Below are 25,153 nucleotides of genomic sequence, written 5' to 3' on the forward strand. Positions count from 1 at the left end.
GAGCTGCCGAGTGGATTTTTGTGGATGAGGTGACTGCTTGGTGTGCTCTGTGGCTTGAGAGTGCCCCGTGGATCAGCGGGGCCTGTGCTGCTCAGACAGGGACCGTCGCAATATGTGTAAGCATAAGGGAACTTAAAATCGATGGGAATTGATTCTAAGCACTGCTGGCATTGCAGGATGTCTTTAAAATGCTTATACGAAACTTAAGCGTCCTACATTGCATCGAGCTCCTAGACAAAATGTAGAAGCTGCTTATCATTAACCTTATGGTTACACTTGAGATCTTGGCGCATCTAGGGCTTGCAGAGAATACCCAAGCAATAGTCATTTCCTCACACAAGACAGTTTAGCCTTCCTGAATATTAAGCTCTCCTAATTTAAATTAAATTTATAGTCATGTCCATATTTATGTTTGTGTGTGAAAAAGGAGGTTAAAAAGAAGAAAATAAGCACAGGGTTGACCTGTGGCTTTCTCCTTGATTTTCGAAGAGGAAAACTGGTAAAAAACAGCAGCAAAGGTGAGACATGCTAGAATAAAACTGCAAGCTGGGTTTGGAGATACATAAACAGTTTTAGCCAAAAATCCCCTAAAAATTTGATTTGGAGGGTATCTCAGGTGAAGAAGAATCCTGGTAATCAGTAAATGCATAACGTTGTTTCCTGACTGATGTACTGAATAGGCACCCAGATAAGATGTGGAAGCAAAGTTATCTGAGATTTTGTTATTATTTTATTCTCAGATATAGTAAGTATTTAAGAGAAGAATGCTTAAACTGTGTGTTTGTTTCTGGCTCTGTTTCATGAGTTTCACAAGAAAAGCACCCAACATAACAGACTACTGTTTTTATAACATGGTTATCAGTAATAGGCTAAAAATATGTCTTGTGATTGAAGTGTTAAGTGCTGAATTGATTATTTTTATTAGCATTCACGGCTATTGCAAGTTGACTTAGTAAAAGCTTCATTGCAGTAACAATCCGGAAACATTTACAGGGATGTGCACACGTAATGGCATAGCTGAATTTCACTCAGGTCGAGTGGTGGGTATTTCTGAACATCTGATTTCCTGAAGTTGTCCTTCGGTTGCTCAGAAAAGAGGGAAGTGCAAAGGGTACGAGCTATTGAAAGTAAAGGGTCCTGGGTTCTTTGTGTGTGTGTCTGGGGGTGTTTGTGTTTACTGGCACTGCTGAAATTTGGGATTTTGGTTCAGGAGGTGGTCCAGGTGTTGTGCTACTCCCTGGTTCTGCCCTCAGCAGCCTGGCAGCTTGTTTCATCACCAGGCCCAGCCAAGGGGCCTTCCTGTCGCTGTTAGCTTGGCATGGCTGTGAGAAGCCTGGCGTCTCGCCCTGGGAGTCCTCCATCTCCTCCCAGCCCCAGTGCAAAGCTGAACATCTGATCAGGACGGCGCGAGGGCTGGCAGCAGCTGCCTCCTCCCACCAAGCCATTCGTGGCTCCACTGCTGGCGATGGGGCGAGCGAGCTTGTCTGACTTTGTTCGGACTGGAACCAATTAGAAAGTTGGTCGTGAGGTCTCGTTCATAAGCCAGCAATTACCACAGGAGGGGCGAGCAATTTCCTAAACTACTTTTCTGCTGTTAAGTCTCCTCCTTAGCTGAGCTGTCAGCAAAGCATCCACGTGGCGGAGTGGCAGGGGCTCAAGGGCTGGCAGGCTTCCTCCAGCGAGCTCCTTAACGTGCACTCGAGCGGAGCATCTGCGTTAGGCTCCTGGCTCTACGGCTGCTCAGAGCTTTAAGTGACATCTTCAGGCTGCACCAACTTACTTGGCCTCTCATACCTCAGAGTAACAGGGTGTAAGAAGCACGTTTTTGCTTTGAACTTGTTTGATGTTTAATTGAAGCAATTTCCAATTCCTTCTTCCAGCAAGGGGTCTCAGGGAAATAATGAGAGTGCAGGGCTATATATGTAAGCTACCAATCTCTAGCAGGTGTATCGAATACACATTGCTTGTTTGTTTCTGAAAGAACTATAAAAAATGCTGGAATTTATACACGGTACTGTTAAAAATATTAATTTCCTCCTTTTTTTTATTGGAACTCCAGATAAATATAGAAATTATGAAACATCTGCTTTTAAAAAGTCATTTGTTTGCAGATACCTGTTTTCTCCTCCTCCTGTTCTAGCTGCCTAAGCAAAATTAGAAATCTTTCTTAGAAGTGGGAGCAATATTGTGGACTGAATTTTTAAAGGCAATTAAGTTCTCAGTACTCTGGTTGAATTTCTAAAGCTGTCAGGCAGCTTGGACATCCTTCCGCCCCGTGCAGCTGCTTTGGCACTTCTGGAACTCCTCCATGTGCTTGTATGTGAATCAGTACAAACCAAAGGGTTTTAACATTAGTTTTCATTGCTCTGTGTTTTTTTTCAGGCTGAGATCTGATCAATTTACCACTGGGAAATGGAGGTTTCATAGTTAGCAAGCTCCAACATTACTGGACTCCCACCAGTCCTGGTCTGGTCCTTGGGGCTTTTTTTTTTTGCCATTTACTATGGCAAAAAGTGATGGTTTCATTATAAGAGCTTCTGAGCATAAAAGAAAAAGAAGAACCTCTTTTTTAATTTTAATTTAATTTAATTTAATTTATATATATATATTTTTGCACAAGGGGATAGTTCTATGAATCAACAAATACAACTGAGGAACAGGCTTTCTGTAACTATCCCTGAAAAATGCTTTTTCATAGATATTCTATGCAATTAATAACATTGAGAAGGTAAAATAAATAAAGTAGGAAATGACACAAATCAAAAGAAAGAAGTAGTAAACGAAAGTCAGCCGTAGCAGACAAATGCTTATTAATTACAAGAAAAAATAATTATGAGAAAACAGAAAACAGCCCAGCCCAGGTGGAATCTAGCTGCAAAGGGAAGCCTTTAAGCAAAAATATTAAAGGAAAAATATGGGCAGAAAATTTTATGCATGGAGCAAAGTATTTGTGTGCTGGAAGTACTGTTAAATATTTTTATTTTGAAATTACTTAGAAGATATCATGCAGATAATATGTAGGACTAGTATGAAATTTGAATGTGTGTGCTTAAATAAAAACAAACAAACAAACAAACAAAAAAAACCACATCAAAACCAAAAACAAAACAAACAAAAAATCAGGATATTTTTAAACTTTAGCCTCCTGCTAATGAAGGGATGTGATAAGAGCAGAATCTCCCTTTCCAGTCATATTCACAGTGAAGAAGACTTTTGGATATGGGATTTCTAGACTGTTAGTGATATCTAAAACTCATTTGAAAGGACCCTGAATGTGATGCAGTGAGCTACTGGTTTCTTGTCTGTCACTGAAGTCTGCTGGCACCCAGGCCATTGAGCTCTGCGGGGCTGTCCGTGATGCCACCAATTTCATTCATTTCAGAGCTGATCCAAACCTCACGCCTTTCCCTGCCATTGCAGTTCTGGGTAAGTGCTGGGGAGCAAACATGGTAATTTCACAATTGCCACGAGGTAACAAGAAACCAGGAAGGGAAAACCAGAAGTACTGGCTTTGGCAGTAAAAGCTGTGGTCGCCCTGTACTTGGAGCCATTAGCCCTGAGTGAGCTTCTAGTGCTGCCAGCTTTCATCTCTGTCCGAGAGGGCAAACAGGAGAGGACACTAACAGGGAGGTTGACCCTTTTACAGCTAATGAAGTAGCTTTGATATGGTTAACAGAATTCCCCAGGGGTGTGTGAAAAAAGTTAGTTTTGCAAAGGAAGAGCATCAAAACCAAGCAGCGATGTTTAAAGTAAACCAGCAGAGCAAAGAGCAATGTAATTACTGCTTTAGGATAACATAAAAGGATATGGACTGTGCAAAATCTGCAAAACCTACAGGACTTACTAGTGTAGGAGGAAGATAGTTTTGATTTATTCCTTTATTAATTAAACAGATAATCTCATGAACTCTGACTTACTTGGGAGACTTGTCATTTCCCCTCGTTTCTCTTTTTTGTAAGGTTTCTGTAAGCCCATTACACCTTACAAAAGTAAGGTTTTGCACTCCTCAGTGTGGCTCAGGTGAAGCTTTTGTGACAGGAGATAAATAGTAAAATGTTTTTTTTTCATCAAGTTGCTCCAACTGGAATAACTCTGCCACGTTACAAGCCAGTGAAGGGCAAGGCATAAGGTTTTAGAGTCAGGTAAATTGTATGGTGGCAAATTATGCTACTGGGAGATGTCTTCCCCATTTTTTTGTAATTTTGTATGCAGTGAATTTCAATTCAACATACATAAATACTTTTTACACCAAGTACACATCTTTTTTTTTTTTTTTTTTTTTTTTTTTTTTTTTTTTTCTTTTTTTTTACACCAAATACTCTGGTTTAGCTCGTGTGAATCCTTCTTTCATGTAGCTGTAACACTGCCCCTTTTGGAATTGTCTTGTGGAAGTGGCATTTCTAGAAGCGATGAGAGGAAACATCGCTATTTGTACACTTCTTCACTGTAATTTATAAAGCAATCTGTAGTTTCCAGTGTGAAAGCGAAGATATTTTTCATTGCATTGGGTGTAGTAATTCAGGTGGATATCTACACCATGGGCTGGCGAAGTAAATGTTGTGAAGGCAAGGTGCATTTTCCATGCAGAGGAGACAAGATTGTGAAATATTGTGAAATACTTTATTTCTTCTCCTATCTGTCATTTTTTTTAAAGAAAATAAATACAATGCCATATAGTTCATCATCAGTAATAGCCAAATAACGTTAATGTTTTATTAAACTGTATTAAAATCTTTAGAAGAGGAAACTCAAAAGCCCAACCATGCACAGAAATTGTGTGGTCATTTTATATAGTGGAGGTTTTCCAGTTGTTTTGATTAGTTATATTTTGGTTTGGCTCTTTTTATTTGTTTTTTTCTCCTCCAAAGCCCTGTGTGAGCTCCGTGCAGCTCCTTCTCAGTGTGCCAGCTCCTAGGCATGGGACGGGGAGGGAGCAGAGGCCGCGATCAAGGGCTCTGGATTTCTTCCCTGAAGTATGGCATCCTGAAATAGATGCTCATTTTAGCAGTCCCGCATCATCAAATCTTAAAATCTTTTTGTGGGTTCAGCTAAGTGTTGAAACCCTCTTAGGAAATGGGAGTTAGAGCCCTAATGCCTGTGTGTGCTTTCAACGTTTTGCTGAATTTTACTGCTGAGGACACGAGGCAACCCGAATTGTAGGTAGTGCTGTCGATTGTTCATGTGATTGAAACAACCTTTTAATAGCTTTTCCATGTACTTATTCATTGACAAATACTCATGTAAAGGAAGGGAAGCAGTAACAATTGCTTAAGCCGTGGATGACGTTCTCACCGGGGAATATTTCTGCATTTACCACACAGTGAACTTTCTGTATTTTGGCTAATAATAAACTTAGAGCATAAAAGCTGTTTCCCAATGCTTTTTTTGCTCCAGCTAAGGTTTGCCTAGAGTGTCCAGAGCTGGTGAATCCAAATACAATAAAATGTAGGTTTGACCCGATGTCTGTTTTCTTTTTCTGCCCATCTAACCGTGAATTTTCTCCTAGCTGAATCTCTTGCGCTCCCTTCTTTTCCTTTAAAATCCTGTATAGTATTTAAGCTTCCTAAGCACCCCATGGGGATATAATCAAAGAGCAAAGAGGCTTGGGAAGGAGCCAAGAGTGTTTCCCATGCTGCTGTGTTGCAGCCCCAGCGCTCCATCCGCAGGGAATTCAGCTCGCGATCGAAGGCCCTTCTGTCGCCTTTCACCTTGCAGGGCACCGCCATCAATAACGGCACACGAGAAAAGACTTGGTGTAGACAATCATTTATTCTTTAAAACTGAGCAAGTTAGGTAAAAGAAAGTGTCTGGCAAAGTTAATACTTTTAATGAGGTTTACTGATATAGAGTTTTATTCAAATGTGACCTTTGCAGAAATCAAAGTCTAGCAAAAAAAATCCCTTAAATGCTACTTTATTATAGTGACTCCCACTAGTGTCGCTATATTTTAGGGTCTGCCAGAGTTTCCATTATAAAACTTCAAGAATTTTTAATTTAACTGCTATAAAATCTGTTCTGGGTTTGAAACATACCCTACATGTTCTGTATTTTAGTTTAAAGAAGATCTCTAATTTTTTTTTCCTATCCTTAAACAGTGTCTGTGCTACTGGAAGATGGAAATAATTACTGTTTCTGCCATAGGACTAACAGCTTTTGGAAGAGTTATGTGTGTTAAAAAAACTAAAGGCAACAAGATTATAGCGAAAGTTATGCTCTTTCTCTTGAGAAAGAATAATGCTGTGATGCTTCTTTCCAGAATTTATTCCTTGTAACTCCTCTGTTGTGGTACCGCATAGCAGCAAGGGGAATTTTATAGGGTTGCATCATTGTCATATAAGCTTTGGATGTGGGGTGCAAAATAGGTGTGAACATCCAGTTTACAATTCCACTATGTGGCAATCCTAGGATGACAAATTTCAGTTCGTGCTTACTGTGCTCAGGTTCCCTCTGTGAAGGGTGAGCAAGTAATTCATAAAGAATTAGTATTTGCCAAATTTAGCTTGCCTTTCTGTTCAGAAATTACTCCTGAATAGACGGTAGTTAGAATTGATTGCTCAAGGTTTTCTTGGTAGACTTTCTACTCCTACTCTGCAGTTTGTGCAACACTTTCCTGTTCCCCATATTATTAAATCTCTTTCTATATTGTTATTTTATAATCTATGTAAACACATGTGCATAGATATTTTTCAAAATAGTTTAATTTCAGTGATGATAGCATGGCCTCGTTTCACTCTGGGGCTCATGTGGATGCAACACCCAACAGTAAGCTAATCCCTGGTAAGTGACATTATGATCCACTCTCAGCTGTGATCTTTCTTCACTTTTCAGCATTGCTTAAGGTTTTTGGACTAATTTCAGAATCTCACTTTTAAGAAGGGATGGCAGCATAGGCATTTTGGTTGGCTTTTCTATTCCACGGTGTCCTATCTGTGTTTAAAATTAGGGTAGTTAGTGTTACGGTAGCTTGGTTGAACATTTGTCTGCTTTATTTCCAATTTTTTTTCCCTAAATAATTATCAACTTAGAAAAAAAACAAACAGCAGAACAACACATGAATGTTATTTCATACAGCCACTCTGCCTCAAAGCACAGTTGGCTGTTTCAAGCTCTATTGGTGTGCATTTCAACAGGCTGAAATGCATCCTTCCTGAAGGGCAAGGAGCCGTTCCAGAGATGTTGTTATGTACTTTTCTTTATGTTTCTTAAAATAAATCTGATTCATTTTCTTTTTCCTTCTGTTTTTCATGAATAAAGTTTCTCGGTAAGTGATTTATTAGCAAACAGGATACGAAATACATGAAGAGATTCTTGTATGTTGCTGCATCATTTACTTTGAAATGTTAAGTATATCTATATATAGTGAGCAGGTGTATTTAATGTGTGTGTGTGTATATATATATTCCCCTAAATCAGTTTTTCAGCAATATATGCTGATTAGAGAAAAGATAAGAAAATCTGATGATCGCTGAAATAGATAAGTTTGTGTAAAGAGAGCATTTCAAGGGCAAGAGCATCTTCTAATGGCTCTCCTCATGGTGCTTGGAGTGCACAGGCAGTTCAGCAGTGGGTTTGCCTCAGTAATGATCTCAGTGTGGAAGTGCCTCACTTCTGCTTCTCACCGTTCTTATGTTTGGATAGTTGCTGTAGGTGAATTATCCTACTATGATAAGCCACTTCTGGATATGTGTTTCTCTTTCAAAATGTGGATATAGCTTCAATTAATACTAATTGGATTTATGGAAGAAAAGACCTTTTAGTACTTTCATGCTAGGTTGGTGGGCTATAACGGCCACACATCGTTAGTATAATCCCTGTATATAAAAGATTGTCAATAACAGTCCCACAATTACCAGTTTTTTTATTATTTATTACTTATTATTTATTATTTATTATTTATTATTTATTATTTAAGTACAAAGCAAAAATAAGATTTTGTAAACCATTTTTGTTCAACAGAGTATGGGTCCTGGTCTGTCTTAGCCTTAACTGTACTAAAATATACAAAAATGGAGGAGTAAGGCTTTAGTGGGCATGCAGTACCAGCAAGCGTGAGTCCAAAAAGACCATTAGCAGTCCTAAAGGATGGTGTAAAGAGAATTACGTGGAAAGTTGAATCTTTGAGTAACTATTTATAAGTGCATTTATATGAAGCTGTGAACAAAACCTGATCAACTGCAGAATGGAGAGCTGCTACCTGTTTTGGACAGGAGTTGAAGATGCAAGAGAGAAATGAATGCCTGTATATTTATCTGGCTTACCGTTGCTGGTAGCTTATTAATGTCATGAATGCACTCTTTAAGTGTCAAATGTAGAAGTGTGTATGCGTCTTTTGCTTTTTGTAAGGGACATGGTTTATTGGTGGACCTTACAGCGTAGGTTGATGGTTGGATTTGATGATCTTAAGGCTCTTCTCCAACCTAATGTTTCCGTGACTCTACAGCATACTAACTTTTTTTTTTTGGTTGGGATCTTTATAGAAAAAATCAGTGTGCATATTCGTGGGTGGACTTCGCATCGAGTAAAATGTGTTTGTATCCCTGCAGGAAGCTGGATTTTCAGCAGAGTCAGCGAAAGGATGCTCCACATCCACAGTTTAGTTTTTAGTACTCATATATATAGCATCAATTCTGGGGCAATGGATGAGACTTCTCTCCAGCAAATATCTGCACAGGCTTGTGAGCTGGATGTATGTGAACAAGTCTGCATACTTTTGCAGTACAATTCAGTCACCTTAGAAATCCTTAGCATTAGCATTGTACCGTGCTTGTTTAGATTCCACCACCTTCTGAATTACAAAAAGCAAAAAAGTGAGTATGTTACAAAAATGGGAGTATTTATAGCTCCTCTCTGCTTCCTATTGTGGAGGATGGTAATGCGTCTCCAAGTTACATATGCTGTATGCATCCGTAGGTGTTGTTTTATATTCAGGGATCTGTCTATTAACTAATTTAACACAAACCGATGTAGTTCTTCTGTTTGTTTACAAAAACTGAGCCAAACCTGGCTAATGGGGAAATGGGTATGTAAAAAAATCTGTTTTCCTCCTGAGGACAGCTGGGCAGGGCTATGCTGTGATCCTGACATGGCGAGTGGATCCCCTGCGCACGTGCCGAGAGCTCCCAGGTGTAGTAAAATTCACAAAGGACGTGTACTTCTCCCTCTGTGTCCCCTCAGAATTCATCTCCAACTAAAAGGCTTGTGTTCCTTCAGTAGCTAATGGCAGTGGTGAGTGGCACCCACGAACATCCTCATCGCTGCCTAGCAGAAATACGCTCCATACATCTCCTGGTCGGAGCCACGTCTAATTTCAGAGCAAACTAGCTGGTAGTGTGGGTTCCACGCTTGAGGATTTGCAGACCAAGGCTGTCATAAACGTACCGAAATCCTCACCCTCCTCAGAGCGAAGCTGCTGATATTCTGCTTCCTTTTCTTAGTACCATTACGTACTTTTGCTGGATGCTTACTGATTTTAGTTTCAGCAATGCAAATGCTGTTTTAAAGTTTTTATGCTCAGTCTTCTCCCAGGAACTTTCCCTCAGTGCCCAAATGTTGACTTCGTAAGGACCTAAATTGTTCAGGAACCCTTCTGCGTAGGGTTCGGTGTCAGTATTCCCTCCCGAGCTGACGGGAGCAGCCTGCTGTTTGGCCAGCAGTGTTTGTTTTAAGGGTGGTGAGAGCTCCGAGGGTCAAAGCTTAACCAGCTGAATGCTGACACGGCAGCGAGAAACCCGTGTAAGTGTTAAACCTTCACGGTCATGATGTGGTTTGGGGAAACAGACAATTAGGAAATATATATGCTAAGGGTATTAGAACATTTACTTGCCTTAAGAGTTAGGCAGAATTTCTTTCTTTTATTCTGTGTATAGGTACGATTATTTCCAACAATAGTTCACTGATCTATATGAATATCTAATTTTCTGGAGGCATTCAAGTATTTTTGTAATGTGATAGGTGAACTATTTTTTTCTTTAAGCCTGCTGCTAGTATTCCAGTTTATAATTACCCGCACAGCCTGCCTTCAATTGCACTGAAAGAAACTGAAAATGCATTAATAGTTTAAAAGATGCTTACTTACATATTTTGTTAACCAAGAGGATTTAAACATTTTTTTCCCCCCATTGGGCTATAAATAGCCTCAGCTGAAATGGAAGTAATGGCAAAATTAAAAAGATATTCAATATTGCTGTATTTAACCTTAAAATTCAAACAATAAACCCCAAAAGATCATTATAGAGCCTAGAAAAAGTAGGAAATGTGATATTTTGGACAAAACTGATGAGATTCTATTAAGGAAAGTGAGATGGACACTGGTACAAATATCCAAATATCTCAAGGAGTGGCACTAGAGCCCTTAAACTCATTTTGCCTTTACTGTGAATTAGATGCAAACCATATCTGCCCAGCAGGGACCATTTCACTTCGAGTTTGGCCTTTGAGGTCACCCTGCTTTTTCTCACAGGACGTGTAGGGCTGCTGCAGCCGGCAGTGGCACGGTCAGAGCTGTCCGAGAGCAGAGCATGAGCTGCCCATACCTCTGCTTTCCTCTGGCTGTCAAACCCTTGGTCGTATTTCATGATATTTTTCTCGTTGCTTGAAAAAGCAAACATTTCCCACTTAAGGAACTCGTTGCCGTTCGTGTTTTCCTATGGGAATCTATAGATTTCTTCCTCACTCAAAATATTTTCCTGCGATAATTTCAGATTGCACAGAACATATCCCAAGACCTTCATGGAGCTATGCCCCTGATGTATTGTTTAAGAAAAACTCCTTCTAAACACATTTTAAAGAAAACATCATTTCCGTATACCAGGCAGTTTTCGGAGCTCACATTTTTTGCAGTTTAATCCAATTTTACTTGATTTTGCAGAAGAGTTTCTTGTTCGAAAGGGTTCATATGAGCGAGGACAACACCCACCGAACAGGTGATTTCTTTTTCACAGTGAGCAACAAGCAAGCTTAGACGGGGAAACTCCCAGCGGTTGTCAAACAAGCTTCAGAAAAGTTATCTGATTGTGTTGGAGGTGGAGATATTGGCCATTAAAGAAAGTCTCCCTACACAAAAACTAATTAATTCTGCAAAATAAATGTTCAAAACTCGGCTATTTTCCTTCTGATACGATTTTTTTTTTCAAAATAGCCACAAATTATACTGGCAAAATATTATGGTCACTGCTCTGGTGCTGTGATTTCATGAATTTGCTGTGTGAAGAGGAAATTCATGCCCGTGATTAGCTGGGCAGTGGCCTGGTGCAGCTTGCAGTGGTGGGATATTTGTTTTTTCATAATAAATTCGTATTTCATACAAGCCTGAAGTGCCCGCAGCCAGAGGCCTGCTGCCATGTGGAGGCCCCGAAGTCGGTGGGAGTTGGGGACGTGCATTTGATAATTGGGGTCTGGTGCAGATAGCTGCACAGCCTGCTTCTTGCTGCCTCGCAGCTTAAAGGCACTGAACTTTGAGATAAAACAAAGCTTACTACTAAGTGCTCTCCATACATTAGCCTTTATGAGCACTCATTTTGAATAATTTTGCAGTCTCTTTGGTGCCAACATCTTTGTTTAACTAACACTCTATATTATTGCATTAAAAATGTACTTGTGAAAGAGAAAGTGTTTTGTGTTGCTGTTGTAGCTCCGAAGTGCCATTATTTAACACTTTCTGTGGCTGACTTTTCTCATTACAATTTGTGCAGATTTGCCTTCTAGTTGCGAATATTCCAAGACTGTAAACAGCAGAGAGGATCCCAGCTAGCAGTAACGGCACGGAGCTGCACGGGGAGCGTATGTCAAACCCTGGGAAGGATGGCACTGGTGGGGATCTGGTCACAGTTCACTTTTTTGACCTCAATTTATAATAAAAGGATGCCCCAAACTGGGGACTGTACTAGGAAAGAGCCAGTCTGGAAATGGCTGGAATAACGTAATGTTCTTTCCTCTGATCTAGCGAAAATACCCCGATGGGAAGTTTCTAGGGGAGATGGAGATGTGCTAAGCCTAACCCCTGCTTCCCTTTGATTTCTTATCAGAAAAGAGCAGTTTGGGCTATGAACATCTGAGGGAAGTGCTTTGCAGGCCTTGTGACTTTCAACTTCGGGTGTAAACTCTCTGGAATCAAAATCTGCAGATTCATATCTTCATGCCTCGAAAAAATCCGGGGAAAACATCAACAAGAAATAGGATGGGATTTTAACGCTGTGCCGCTTGTTATGAAATATGTTGCTATTTTTTGGTGGTTATTTTCATCACAATTATAGTGGAGGCAAAAATAGATGCATACTTCAATAATTTGGAATCCATAGATGCTTTTGGTTTTAGCATCGTGAATACAATATAAATGGCACTCATTTTCTTTTTTTAGGTAGATACAGCTGCAGTTGCTTTTAGATATTCAAAGGCGCTAACCTCTGTAAGTGACATTTAAGGAACATATCTAACAATGCAAACTGGAGTCTTGTAAAGCAGTAATGAATTTCAGATGTCATCTGACAGATGAAAATGCCATATATGAAGCAACTGTAAAGCTCGCAATAAGAAACTGGTTTTTGGAGCCAAACAGCTGAGGGCAGCTGCTCTGACGTTAGACTGGATGTAAGGATTTCACTACTGCTGCGATGAAAAAATTTGTATTAATTATAACAGACTGGAACATAGGGGAAAAAAAAAACGTTCCTTCCTTTTGAGGAACAACAAGCCAAACTTCCAAACGTGCCTGTTTTACGTGAGGATCTGGTGGTGCTGAGAGAAACCTAGACTGGGTTTCTCTGGCTTGTTGTGACCTATTCAGTAAACCAGGGCTCGTGCGGGGAGGTCGGAGCAGGCTCGTGAAGGCCAGGAGAGTTTTTTCTTCTCTGGTTGCAGCAGAATTGTCTCTTTTTGCCCCGGTAACAAGGGCTCGGGGAGAAGCATCGTGGAGTTGCTCCCTTGGCTGGATGACAGCTGGGAAAGTCCCCCATCCGCAGGTAATTCCTTGCCAATCTCGTTCTGCTCGCTCGCCGTGTGGCTGTGACAGCGCGGAGCTCCGAGATCGGGGGAACTGGATTCCCGATTTCCATGTCTTTGTTCTGCAAAATATGTACACAGGAATAGATAATGGATAAGATACGGAGACCTACCTGCTTGAGTCCCGGTATAAAAAGAAGTCAATTAATGGAAAAAAAAAAAAGAATTAAAAATATTTTTCATTTCCATAATTTGCATTAATAAAACACTCTTTTATCCCAGGAAAAAGGGGCATTAGCTGCATTTTGAACTGGGGATTAGTCAGAAAAGTACTGGCTATTAAAAGAAGCCTTTTTTTTTTTTTTTAACTCTGCAGTCTGACAGGAAGCGGCAAGTGATTGCAGAGCAGAAAACTGTGCTACAACAACCACATTCCTGCCATTCCTGCACCCACCATGCTCCTGCCCTGAGCGGAGGGCAGGCACGGGAGCGGAAAGTGCCAGGGCAGCTTACATCATGGCAGCTTCTGCAGAGAAAAGTAAACACATGCACACCAAGCTTTGTCCAACGTGCACTCCGTGGCGTTCTGCAAAGCTCGGGATGTTTATCCTCCGGTTGTAAATCAGCCTCTGGTGCAGCCCTCAGGCCTAGAAGGGCTGCACACACTGGCTCCATACCAGGCTGGGAAAATTAATTTGTTGCTTCGTATGCAAACATTTTTCTCCTCTTGGTTAAGGGAAGATAGGCGGAGGGGGCTAAAATGTAAGCCGGGATAAGACAGCATCTTTGCGTGTGGGTTGGTTTTCAAGGAGGAGAATGGGATCCTGCAGAAATCTTTCAGCTGGCAGCACCACGGGGCCAAGAAGGCACAAAAGGTGCTGCCCAAGTCCCAGTGCTTGAGCTGCCTGCTGCATGCACCGACCCCGTCCTTATAGACCTCACTTTGGCTTTTTGTGCTCCTGTTGGTGATTCTGCAAAGACAGGTTCTGGGACATAACTTTCTCTTGCAGGAGGCTGCAGTGTGTTTTCTGGGTGTCTGTTCTGATTTTGCACCCGAGCGAGACTTTAACACCCAGGTGCAAGTGGCTGTTTTGTTAAAACAGGGATTTCAGGATATGGCTTCTTCGCTTCTTGCTCTAATCTTGCATAAAACCTACAGTTTCCAGATTTGATGGTTAGCAGATTTGGTGAGCTTAGGGACTGTCGCAGTGCAATATCTTTCACATAATTTTAGGTGAATTGATTAAAAGGTTGTCTGCTACATGCCAAACTTTTTTAGTGCAAATGGCTCAGCATCAATATTTGCCTTTTATCAGTAATAGGGTAAGGGGATGCCTAACACACATTTATTTACTCGTTTGCAAGTTTTTCATAATTTCTAGAGATCACTTACAAGCTTTCCATTTTACTCTGGCACGATGTATGCCTGCTTATGGATTAAATTGATTGCCTTAATGTAGAATTCAATCATTTCTTAATTTTATTCTTTGTTTTTAAGCGTTCTTCCTTACTTGAAAGGTTTATGTCTAAAAACTTACTGTGGGTTTGTTTTTCTTTCTGAATGATGGTCTTACCCCAAAATGTGCCTCCTCGTCTCCGCTGACCTGCACCTGAGCAGGGCGATGCTCTGCTGGGTGACTACTCCTGTTGTCATCTGCAAGGAAACTTTAAACATTTTAATATGTGGCATCATTCCCACAGCTGTCATTGCTGTCTGCAAGTTTATTCTCAGCACAGTGTGAAGCTTTCAGCCATGCAGAAGGGCAACACTTTCACTTAAATTGCTAAGACATGAGCTTTATATTCAGTTTTCTCTTGAGTGTAATAGAACTTGTTACCAGGTCCTCTTATCTCCTCCAAAGTAAGATTGGTGCTTGCTGTTAAGTGAATTCTGGGCCAGTCATTTACAGGCCTGCATGAAAATACTTTTTTTTTTTTTTTTTTTTTTTTTATATATAACTCTGAAAAGATTTTCTGGTTAGAAAATTGTTGCATGTAGATAATGAACTTTCAAAGGCCAGTCATCTAAAAACATAAATGTTTTATTCCTTAACACAGGAGGCTCGTGTTACCGCATGGACTAAGCTAATTCCAGGGGACAAAGACAAATGTTTCTGTGGCACCATAAAGGCAGCGCTGCCTGGTGTATCCGTGGGTATTAATCACAGCCCGGTTACGCTCACCTTGTGCAAATAGGGTTTATGTACACAAATGTATGTGCACATGCACCCACGTGCTTGCACATTTATGTATACACGCCACATCAAGGGGAATAATTTTCCAGTCCTACCGATGCATCCCATTACAGGATGCATCTGGGAGTACAACCTAACGTGGGGAATGGTATTGGAAACAGGGAATTATCTGAAAGCATCATCTGGGGTATGAAAAACCCGTGGCTCCACAGACATCAAAAACTTTTGGTCACGAAGAGGAAGGAGGAAGTGAATGGTGGTGAATACCAAATGAGAGCATTTGTAGGAGCAGTCAGAGGGGTCGGTGGCATCCTTTCTTCATCTGTCTCTTCATCCTTTGAGTTATTCTGCATTTGCTGAAGCTCGTTCTTTCCAAATGTGATGTTTCCTGCCCTGAGTCTCGGGATTTGCACCCACATGTTCAGTGGGCTGCAAAATGCCAGAGCCCACTGGCAGGCAGAGCTTCAAACTGCTCTTGCTCCTTCACTTCAAACTTCAGAGAAAGGAGAAATATTTGATAAATTCTTATGGATTTGGAGCAAAAAATGATGTACTGATGATCCATCAAGCTGTAGATGAAAATTTCCCAATCTGCAAGTGAAGAGGATAAGTGGCAGTGTCACGCAGAATTAAACATTTTCTAACCTATATCCCAGTGAATTTGTAACCAGTGGCCCTGAGGAAACCCTAAAGGGGAGAAATTTCCCTCACCCACTGCTATTTCTGTTTTAGCAAATCTTGCAAGTCTGCCCTACCAATTGGTAGAAGGCCAGCCAAGAAAGAAGAAAAGCCCTTGTGTGATTTTTTGGGGAATATGCATGGAGAGAAGCTCTCATTTTGAGCACAGAGTTGACTTTACCCGATTTTGCTGATTTTAACAAAAAGCAAGAAATATGCATTCATACTGGGTGGCAATTTTTAAGGGAAAGTATGGCTGTTGATACAGATAGTCCAGAAAAAAATAAAGAATACTAAGACATCTGTGAAAATATTGCATGAAAGAAACGAGGCTTGGGTAGCTCAAGCTTTCAGTTGGAGCTGTGCTTTGATGAAGCCAGCCGTGTTGGTGCACCCGTGATTATTGCACGGGTAGAAAGTGGGAATTAGTGGCCATAAAATACCAGGTCTCCACGACTCACAATGATACGAAGAGTACCAGGCCACGGCGGGTTCAGAAAAGGGTTACTTTTATTCCAACGTACAGTAATTTCGCTGAAGTTATTTTTTCCCGGCGGGCAGTACTTCTGCATTTTTGAGGCCCACCCACCATGTGAGGTAGCGAGGATGCTCCTGGTCTCAGTAGAGTGGATGCAAAATGCGGGAGCGTGACTGATGCAAATGCTCTGGGCTAGGTGGAAGAGCTGGAGGAACGAGCAGAACAGGACCAGTTTCTTGCAGGCTGACCTGCATTTCTTATATAATTCCTGCTTTGCCTCTCTACAGAGATCCCTTGGCAGTTCCAAGTTGGTCTCCTTGCTGATTCCCAAGTTAAATATTTGTTCCTGAACGGTTGCAGAACGAACAAGTTTCCTGGATCCTCGCCATCTCATGTTTAGAGCTGACATCACCGTCTTCTTCAGTGAATTACTCCTCTTCAGAGGCTGACCTGAGACACCAGATTGAGAGCTTCTAGCATTTAAGAATGCCGTCTTGTGTTTCTGGAAGGATTCACAGAGGCAAACGACTTTGATTTTAGAGATTCCTCTGTCATTTACCATTTGTTTCCCTTTAGAATTTTAAGCAAAACACATGAGTGTGCTGGACAGGCATTATTTGCACAGTCACTCTCGCTTGCAGATTCTGTCCCAGAGATTTTTGAGCTGTTTGGCTGTGTATTTTTTCCTTTTTCCTTTTTCTATTTCTTTTTTTAAAATTTATTTTAGGCTTTTTGAGTGTTCAAAGACATCTAGTGAAGGATGCATCCCTTCCGTTCCACATTTGTGGCATAAGGAACTAATCTGCTCCAGTGATTTACTTTTATGGTAACTCCTATATCCTACTAAAACCAAAGTAACACTTTCTGTGGCTTAAAATTGCACAGTTTATATTAATTGCTAAGATTCTCAAGGAAAATAAATAACCAGTTACTAAAAGGGCAGAAAGAATTAATGCTTTTGCTGGAATAACTTTAAAGCATAAATTTGTTAGTTAGTTTGTTCAACTGCTAAATCTCACTGTCATTCTAGTTCAGGGAGAATAAGGTCGGACAGGAGATGCATCTTCCACTGAGAAGTTTGCTCGCTGTGTCTTGTGGAACTTGTCTTCTTTCTTCACCATTGGCATTTATGTAATAGGGAGTTGTAGAAATTCATAGCAGTCAATAAAGGCAAGAGAATCTTCCTGGAGAAGCGATGGGAAGGCAGTCTGGGCTTCTGCTCAGTGCCTGGCATTTTTATTTTATTTTATTTTATTTTATTTTATTTTATTTTGTTTTATTTTGTTTTATTTTATTTTATTTTTAACACAAGTTCCATGTGTAAAAGCGTCTATTAGGGTTGAAAGGTTGATAATTCATCTTAAATGGAAGAAACTCTTTGGCAGTGATTAAACAAATAAATACAGTTTGAATTGGTGGAACCATGTCCACAGCTGCATTTTATCATCTTAGGGTCACTTTGGTTGATAATTGGTTCTGTGGTGTTCAAAATACACATTCCTTGTAACTCCAGTATCTCTTATTTTAGAATAAACACTAGAAATTTGTTCTTTGGGCTTTAAAAGCTTTGGAAATATCACTACAGTAAAAATGGTTATCACACTGCTGAACAGTCATTTTGCTGAGTGTGTTTTAGGGTCTGGAGGAGGCTATATGGAAGTCCACATGATAAAGGATACTTGGTAGCTCGGATTTGGGAGGAAACTGTAATGAAACAGCTGATTTGGAATTCCAGAAGTGGTTTGGGTGGTCACCCTGATGCAATAACTGAGTGGTTAGGGTTGTGTTCTCCAGATAGCTTGAACCTCACAATAATTCACAGTCATTTCATACCTACATATTATCTGCAATAAGTAAAACCTTCCAAATGCCTGCAGTTAACAGGTCTGTAATGAAAAGATTTGACCAAGTAAGGAATTCTGTCTGTCAGACAAAGGCTTGCCAGCATTTGTGGTGAAATAATCTGCTCTGTTTGGAGACTGCAGGAAAAAATCCTTTCTGTACAGCTGGTGAGTTTTTGTTTTCGCAGTCAAAACAGACATACTGAATAGGGAAGCCGTTGGTAATAGTTTTATTTAACTCTTACTTGAATCATTAGCTATGAGCCTCTGTTAATAACGATTTGTTTGCTATTTGAATGTGTTGATTGCAGGTCAGCTTTCCAAGGAAAAAGGTACATATTGTTGAAGCTTCACTTAGTTGCAAACTCACCCCAAACAGTAAGAATAGCAATCAAAACAAACTCCCTTCTACTTTATGGCCATTAAAACTTGGAGAAAATTTGGAAAGAGCAACGTGTGCTTTTCTTTACTGTTCTGTGTGAGTCCTACAAATCTGTGCCAGTTAAACATACAGAGAATGCAGGTCTTTGTGGCTCTTAGGTGTGTTTATTCTTCTCGAAGCACCGGATAAAAATCCAATTTCATAGATTAAACACTTCTAGCATAATGTAGGCACCTGTCACTGTATGGAAGCCGAAAATATCTGCCTGGATATAACATGTTTTTCAGCAACTTGGAGCATATGTAGGGTTTTTTTTTTTGATACCTTTTAGCTTTTTTTCCAGTACTTGTCTATCACCTTAGCTTGTTGTGCTAGCTGTGGTAGAAATAATAAAGTACGTGCTATTCATTGGCTGCCTTATTAATATGCAGTGAGGGCTGTGAGGGTTTGCCATTAGAAGTTAATAGCATAATGCACTTCCACCCTGCAGAAAGAAGCCAAAAGGCAGCACTACGGCCATGCTGAGAAGCTGACAAGATGGGCACTGTTAGTGTGAGCTGGGTGTGATTGGAGGGGAGGCCAACAGAAGATACTGAAGGTAAAAGATTCACAGAGAGAACCTGTTTTGGCAAGAAATACACAAGGAGACTTTATGGTGTGGAGTATATGGGATGTGCTGGTAGCAGTGTAGATGGCTGCTTGTCTTCATTTTGTCTGGGAACTCCGACTTGCTCAAGAACCCTCATCCTTCACTACTTGCAGTCTTTGCTTCAGGACACGGCTATAGGAACATCAGTGTTGCAGTGAGTCTGCCCTTGAAGATTAGTAAAATGCCCTGGTTCAAGGTATTGTGGAGCTTGAGGTAAACAAAATAGGTTGTCAGCTAAAATTTCTGAAGATTTGCACGTGAATTGCCTGTTCCTACCTTGTGACAGCAAAGGGAATAAGCATGAGGTTTAGTCCAGAGACTTTAGCAGCTATACCTTGCTGCCTCTCAACTCTTTGTCATGACTCCTTCATGAAGCCAAACAACTGCCTGAGTGCTTTTGGTCCTTTTCAGGATAAGGTTGAAATTGTTTTGCTGAAACAAAAGGAATTAGCACTGATTACAGCCCTGATTTAGGAAACTTCATCTTAGCAACTCCAACTTGAGTCTGATGCCCACAGCAGGGTCAGCGGTTTGGGTATCTCTGATTTCCCCTCCAGCCACCTTTACTGGCACTGAGATGTCCACCCTTTCATTCAATAGGTTTGAAATTAGGCAATGGTTCAAAAATTATTAGCGGAGTGGGAAAACAGGGTCATAGGCATACCGGTAACTGATATATTTACATTAGCCTTGTTTTTGTAGGAAACCATGCTAAAAAGCCCTCAGCATGTTGATATAACCTTTGATGGTGTTTGGAGGGGGTTAGCTCATTCTTTAAGTGCTGATTCATTCAGCACTGTTTTTAACTGTGTTGAAGAGAACTATAACAGGGTTTGCAGATAACATAAAGTCACTGGTTTGAAACTTGGAGATGGGAGTGAAGAAACAGGAAGGAAATCTGAGCTCTTGTAGGTCAATTTTTTGGTTACATTGGCATTAAATCAAGAACAGGAGGAGTAGGATTGTGCAACGAAAATCTGAGTCTTTTTTTCCTGGCTTGTCACTTTCTATTTATGGGAACCCAAAATGAACTGACTTCCTGGACCGAAAACAGTAGTGACATATCCTTAATGATAGTCTTTCACTTTCTGAGCCAGTCTCCGCTACACACCTGTGACATTTTTTAGCAGATGTCAGAGCCCAGGCTGCAGCTGGAAGGGTGGTGGGAACCGTGGCTGCATCCTGTGACAGGCGGAGCCCCAGATGTTAACAGAATTACTGCTGATGTTAGGGCTGCCTCTGACACCTTCCAGTAAGTCAACACTCGGTGTTGCTCTCAGGCTCCCCCCCAACCTTGGCAGGAGCCGTGTATAAATATTGTCACCCATTCTTCTTTTTCCAGTAATGCCTACAGAAAAAAATAAGGCAGCAATGGTCAGCATGGGAGGGATCAGGCAGAGACACCATTGGTCCAGCTGCTGAGGTTTTTCTCCTTTGGTTGGCTCCTAAGTTTAATCTGTCCTTGAAACAGCTCAGAACATTTTTTTCCCCCGTTCTGTTTTAGTGCAGGCTGTACCTTGAGTGGTTCTTACCTATGCCCAGTTTGTATTGCTACAGGAACAAAATTATGAGCATGAGACACCAGCTGGTATTCTTCCTGCCCCTTAAAATTGATAGAAAGGGCCCCACTGACTTCAGTAGAACCTCATCGGGAGAGGAATCACTTTGAGCTGCTAAGTATTTTTGTTATTTGAAAGGACGGGGCTTGAGGATGTATTAGCAAAGCAGAGGTTGCTAGTGGAAGACTGGATTTCTAGCACCTGAATAACTGTTGAATACAGACATCTCTTTCTGAAATACGTAATTGGAAGGACAATGATTAAGCTCACCTAATAGCATGTGCAGCAGGCTCCAGGACCACTGACTGTATTTCATGTAACAGTTTGAGAGGTTTTCCTTACCTCTTTTGCTCAATTTTAGGTAGTATGGAGATCACGTGGGTCCTATTTTTTATTGCACTGCCCAAGCAATTACTTTTACCATGGCTCACACTGAGTGCCTGCTGTAGGAAGCTTTTTATAGTTGTTCCGAGTGTCTTCAAAGCAAAAACTTAAGTAACTTTCTTACAAGTCTTGACAAACTCCCCTGGGAAAGCAAAATTTCAGTTAGTAGCTGCTTATAAAACACAGTGTGATGGCATCAGCCATCTATCACCTGGATTCTTCAAAAACAGAGCCGTCCCTCAGAAGTAAGAGCTATTCCATTGCACATTCTTGCTCTCCTATCGACTGGGTAACAGCAACCTGCTGGATGATGCAAAAAAGAATTAAGATTCATTGCTGTATTTTTTCTGTGCATACAAATAATATACACGTAGGCATGGGATTATTTATTCATAGGTGTGAGGAAATCAGCTAAATATTTCAAGCAAAATTAACATTTAAAAATGCATGAAAAGTGATTATAATATTTAGGCCTACCAGAGGCATGTAACTAGTTTTTTTTTTTCCCCTTGAACTTTTTGAAAAAATCCATTGCTAAAATTGGAGCACCTATATATACAAAGGATAACTGGATGCTAAATTGAAATAATTAAATATGAATTTCTGTGGAAAAATAGATTGGAAAAAAAAAAAAACAAACACACTGGTGGCTGAGTGTTTGTCATTTTCGTGAGCATTGAATAATCTGGAATAACTGAGGAACTTTATAAATCCTCGTGATGTTCCTGATTATCCAAGAGGACTTTGCAGACTCTGCAGCAGTGAATTTACTTGAATCTGGATCTCAGAACTTGTCATACACAGTTGTATGGTCACACCAGGCAGGGTAAAGCACAGCTTAGTGCTTGCAAGATTTTTGAGTCCTTTGCCTTTTACCAATTATCATTTGTTGCCCAACTTTCTGTAGGCACCACCAGAAGAAATACATTTTAGAAAGGACTTTGTGTAAAGCTCATACGAAGTTCTGAGATTGCCTCTATTCAGTGCTCTATTGCAAGTGATACCTAAAATCACTTTTTTTGCTGCTTTCTATTTTGCAGTCCAGAAGTAAAGCCATTTCAAGGAAAAATGACTCAAATAGTCAACCAGATACTGTTATTCACATCAGTTAGGCACAGCCAGGAGACGCTGCTCAGGAAGTACAACACAGAGACTCAAATACCTATTGCAATTAGAGGTCTGTCTGGGTCAAGAAGGAAGGAAGAGCTTTTCTTCTGCTTGTCTATGCATAGCCAGCTGCAAATAGTACAGTGCAGCATTTTCATTACTTTAAGTAGCAGGGATGGACTCATTTCTATTAAGTGAGCCTTTTCTGGGTTCATGCGATGAAGGTTATAGATTTTATTTGAACTGGAGATTCTTAAGACCTCCAGAGAAAGGTCTTGGTGCTTCAAACTTTTGCCTTACAGAAAAACAGGCAGGAGGAGAGGTACTGGGGATTTTTGAGGAGGATTTCTGTGATAGACAACATCTTCATGCTGGGTGTTCTGTATGACAGGTGATAATGACAGGGGACAACAGAAACAAATGACATCAGAATAAGGATTTAAGAGAAAAAGAGGTCAGACAGATCTTACGTTTGAAATTGTTTGGTTATTTCACCTCGTCTGATTATTTGTTCTGAGTTATTATCTTCTGTATGCATGGGTAAGGATAATAAAGGGGAAATGCAGGCAGAAGGCTGCCTTTTTTTCCTTCTGGCTGGAGGCAAGTTTGGCCACGGAACAGAGAATGGGAAGTAGGTTGGTGAATGCTGATTGCAGCACTAGCAGGGGAGTTCTGCTGTTGGCTGGGGGCAGGAAGTTCCTCAGCCCACAATTGCTGGATGACAGCAATGCTCCTTTGTTTCCAGCTGAGGAATTTGCTGGTTGTACCACAGGCAGAATTTCTCAGATGAAACTTGCAGCTTCTGTGGGTGGAGAAGAATGTTTCAAAGGGCTAAACTGAGCCTCCTGACTTGTGACTCTGAATGGAAGGAGGGCACTTCAGGCTACTACTTTTATAATGGGCTCACTATATCTGTAGGCTTGGAAGGACCAGTCACCATGGAGCTAGCTGGTACTCCTTTCACAGATTTTCTTGAGATAATACACAGTTAAGGTCCCTGGTTTTTAATAATCTCACTTTTTTTTTTTTTTTTTTTTTTTTTTTTTTTACATGATAGATCATATTTGCTAATTGTTAGAAAGACTGTTGGTTTTGTACAACCTTAATACTCTTAATAAAATAAAATCAAGAAACTGTCTGTGAAGGTGAATTGATGCTAATGGTGTTGGATTAGCACTGTCCTCCAAAATATGAAAAAAGACTTTGAGCCCTTGTTAACACTGTCCATGTTATGGTGGGGAGGTCTGCTTTGTGCTTTTGAGATCATGAGAGTGGCTGACACAATGTCTGAGCACTGTTTGGTTCTGTCAACTGAAGATTATAATGGCTGTCCATTATTTGAAAGCTGTGTTTTGGAGGTTCGATGTCTACTGGACCTTGAGCTGGTGGCTATAAAGTCCTGCAGAAGCATCCAAGATCCTGCTTGTCCCATCTGCTCTTGTAGATGTAAATGTGACAATTCACTTCGGGGACAGAGCTGACTTCCTTTGCTAGCTCCAGATTAGCTCAGTTTGACTAATTTTTCTTGGATCTACATGCAGGAGCTGCACAGAGCATACAGTTGGTTGAAGCAGCACAGCCAGCTGACTTCAGGTAGCTTCCCATGGTGAGCATGCGGCCTACAGGTTGTGCTTCATGTTGGCATGGAGCATGGTGCAAGACACTGGTTGCTCCTCTTAAACCCTGAGTGATTCAGGGCTGGGTTCCCGAATGCCTGCTTCCTTCTTGGCCTTTTGTTTATTTTATGCCACCGCAGGGTCAGTCCCCCAGAAGCCAATATGAGCAGAAGCCACTATGAGGTGCAGGAGCCAGTCTGGCATGACTTCCTACTGCTGTGTGCCAGAATCACGAATTCCTGACATTCCTGCCACCTGAAAAGGTTCAGTGAGGACTTCTGGGAGGAATTGGTTCAGAATTGATTAAACATATTTAATTAGATTGTGGTGATCCAGTATGCCTGCTATTCAGGATCAAATCAGGTGGCTTCAGGAAGACCGATGGCATCGAGTGGCTTGCATACCTTGGGACTCTCAGTGCTGCTAATAACTTCCTGAGGAAGTAACCATTCTTGACTGACTTTAGGAGGAGCTTCAACAACAAAAAGACAACAATCACACCACCACCACCCAGCTGAATTAATCCACAAAGCAAAATTTTACTTTTTTATGTGGCCTTTAATTAAATTTAATTGTTCCCCATTACAGAAAAAATACCGATTATTTTATAAATGCCTGCAATGGGGCAGTCAGTTTTTTACAAAACTAAGATTCTGTTCATGTGTCCCCCCCTCAGATAAAGGGGTAATACCACATGTCGTTAAGGAAGCCATGAGTAGAGTGCTTCTTTCATCAGTACACTACTGCTAGGCATGATATGGTCTGTTTGGGATTTTAAGAGCCAAATGTAAATGTGCTTAATGAGACGCAAGGGGCTTGGTCTGTGGCGGGGAGAAATGGCTTTTAGCAGTAGATGCAGACAAAAGTATTGTCTTTCAGTCTACAAAAAGTCAAAGAGAAAAAGAAAAAGAGACTATGGTCCCAGGTGGAGGAGGTGGCAGAATTTAGAAGGCTAAACAGTTGTAGCCTGTTTATGTATTTTAATTCATTGTTAGAAGAAAGGAAATTAAACAAAAAATGGAAAACATTAAATCTTTTTTAAAAAAGATCTGCAGTTGACCAAGGCAGGTTACAAAAAGAAATGCAAAGTTTGTCAATTCATTTTATATAGTATAGATTTCAATATTTTTATGCAGAGTGCATCTAGAATACATTGAAAAATTCTTCTGAGTGGGTGTTGTAGGAGAATACTCCAAATCCCAGAAGGAAAATAAAATCATTCAGGTATCATCTCATGGTATCAGCAATCTTGTGAGTTTCTGAAACTTGTTGTTTTGAAGCTCCTAACTTACACGTGAGAAACTTCCTGCCACTGATCACTCTTTCAA

General features: G+C 40.7%; 1 long non-coding RNA gene across 6 annotated transcripts in view; it reads left to right on the top strand.

Moving 5' to 3' along the window:
- LOC101798800 (uncharacterized) overlaps positions 1–25,153 on the top strand; it is a 408,273-nt gene that overhangs the window by 27,578 nt on the left and 355,542 nt on the right. The window contains exon 1 of one of the 6 annotated variants that reach the window (XR_011810520.1): positions 18,998–19,108. The exons of the other annotated variants lie outside the window; for them this stretch is intronic. This is a non-coding gene — a long non-coding RNA (uncharacterized lncRNA). Of the gene's footprint in view, positions 1–18,997; positions 19,109–25,153 lie in introns of those variants that run through there. 6 annotated transcript variants of the gene reach the window in all.

Source organism: Anas platyrhynchos, chromosome 7, assembly GCF_047663525.1.
Source record: "Anas platyrhynchos isolate ZD024472 breed Pekin duck chromosome 7, IASCAAS_PekinDuck_T2T, whole genome shotgun sequence".
Lineage (NCBI taxonomy): Eukaryota > Metazoa > Chordata > Aves > Anseriformes > Anatidae > Anas > Anas platyrhynchos.